The sequence below is a fragment of the Arachis duranensis genome, chromosome 2, assembly GCF_000817695.3.
Source record: "Arachis duranensis cultivar V14167 chromosome 2, aradu.V14167.gnm2.J7QH, whole genome shotgun sequence".
Taxonomy (NCBI): Eukaryota; Viridiplantae; Streptophyta; class Magnoliopsida; order Fabales; family Fabaceae; genus Arachis; species Arachis duranensis.
Genome location: NC_029773.3, coordinates 68,949,267 through 68,951,682, shown reverse-complemented (window position 1 = coordinate 68,951,682; position 2,416 = coordinate 68,949,267). Strand labels below are relative to the sequence as shown.

The 2,416-nt window shown below is 33.4% G+C and overlaps 1 pseudogene; it reads left to right on the top strand.

Moving 5' to 3' along the window:
- LOC127744954 (uncharacterized) overlaps positions 1–2,416 on the top strand; it is a 7,618-nt pseudogene that overhangs the window by 2,566 nt on the left and 2,636 nt on the right.

The following is a 2,416-nucleotide window of genomic DNA, read 5'->3' as shown; positions in this document are numbered from 1 at the left end:
ATATTAAATAACTAAATAATATTCAATTCAATAATAATTATAATAATTAATTATAATAATTAATTATAATTCTATTTAATTAATAATTTATATTAATTATTTAAATCATAATTAGTATAAGTAATTAAATTAATGTTGAATATTAATTATATTTTTATATTAAATTAGCTGTTGTAAAACTAGTCGTTACTATGTTACCGTTTTCATTAACAAATTAATATTTTGTTATTCTATATATACCACTTAGATATACTTCTATTCTCACACTTTCTACTACTCTTCTTCATCTTCTTCCAAGTTTACAAAACCAAAATTATGCTAATATTATTTTTTGTTCGAAAGAATGGATCCAAACCAACTCAACTCTTTCTTCAATTACTTACAAAACTTCTCTCAAATTCCAAATACCTCTCAAGTTCCAAATCAAAACTTCACACTACCGAATACATTTCAAAATCCAAATCCACAAAATCTTTCTAATTTCAATTTTCAAGCTTCTTATAATAATCAATTTCCTATATTCCAACCGCAAAATCAAAATTCACAAACACCACATTTTCTATTTTCATCCATTTTAACCCATCTATCAAAAATGTTACTCCAACTTCCTTGCCGTTTTCAACTCAATTTAGTGCGTCAAGACATAACTCATCTGGTGTTGGTGGCTCTTCTAACCCATCCTCTCAGACTCCTATACAATCTAGTCCAAATTTACAATATTCAGATTTTGCCAACACTCATGGATTAGATGCTATTGACCTCAATGATGGTGATATTAAAGATCGGAGGCAAGATAGTATTCAATACTGGTATTGGAAAGAAGATGAGATGCTGATCAGTGCATGGTTAAATGTTTCAACTGACCCTGTAGTTGGTACCGATCAAAAGGGGAAAACATTTTGGAGTCGAATTCATAGCTACTGTGTAGAATTTTACTCCGACATGACAAGGGGGTTGTTGCATGTAAGAAACAATGGTATAAGATCAACAAGGCTGTTGCACAATTTGCTGGTTGCTACGATCAAGCTAGTCGAAACATAAGGAGTGGTTCGAACGCTGATGATATAAAGGAGTTGGCCTATAAACTTTATTCCACAAATTATGGTAAAAAATTCACTTTTGAGAGGCATTGGAATATGCTTCGGTTAGAGCAAAAATGGAGAAGCCAACTACCTACACAGAGTGGCGGCTTAAAGAGAACCAAGGTTAGTGCAACTAGAGCATACTCATCCTCATTAAACCCAGAAACACCATTGGCTGACAAACTCAGTGTGGACTCTCCCGTTCGCCCACAAGGATCAAAGAAGAGCAAGCGAAAAGGTAAGAAAAAATCACAAATGTCTGAAGATTTTAACGAAAAAAAATTATCGGTTGTTAAAAAATTATCTCTCATGGAAGATATTAAGAATGTTAGAGAAAAGGAACTAATGGATAGGGAAAAATAAAGAGAAGAGGAGAGGGAACATAGAGCAAAGATTATGGCAATCAAAGAGAAGGAGTTTACAAATTCAAGCGGCAATAAAAGAACAAGAATTACAAGCTCAAGTGGCAATGAAAGAACAAGAATTACAAACTCAGTGGTATAGTAAAGAAATGGAGATAAATGCAAAAGAAAGGGAAATGGAAAGGATGGCCAAGGAAAGGGAAAGGAAAATGGATATGCAAATACTTAATGCTGACACGTCTACAATGAATGAAAAATGACGAGCTCTTCGTGAGATTGCATGTGAGAAAATAATCGTCAAGTGGTTTACTTAATGGTTCCTTGTATTCATAGAGTTATGTACTATGTTCTTATTTTTATTGCATATTACTGGTATGTGATGTAGTTTGTTTTATTTATTTCTGATGTAATTTTTTAAATTAGTTAATATTATTGTGCCATAATTGTTCATGAAAATGACCGTTGCAAAACTAGCCGTTAAGTAGCCACTACAAAACTAGCCATTAAGTAGCCGTTGCAAAACTAGCCGTTGCAAAACTAGCCGTTGCAAACTAGCCGTTGAGGAGTAGGTACTTGGTGGACGAAATTGTGATCATCAATAATAGCTCTTTGGTATGTGCATCTGTTAACTCAGCACTTTCTTTCCACAACTTCGCTCAACTAACCAGCAAGTGTACTAGGTGGTCCAAGTAATAAACCTTATGTGAGTAAGGGTCGATCCCACAGAGATTGTTGGTATGAAGCAAGCTTTGGTCACCTTGTAAATCTCAGTCAGGCGGATAATAATTGATTATGGAATTTTGAAAATCAAATAATAGTAAATAAACATAAAATAAAGATAAAGTTACTCATGTAATTCAATGGTGGGAATTTCAGATAGGTATATGGAGATGCTATGATCCTTCTGAATCTCTGCTTTCCTACTGCATCCATTCAATCCTTCTTATTCCTTTCCATGGCAAGCTGTATGTA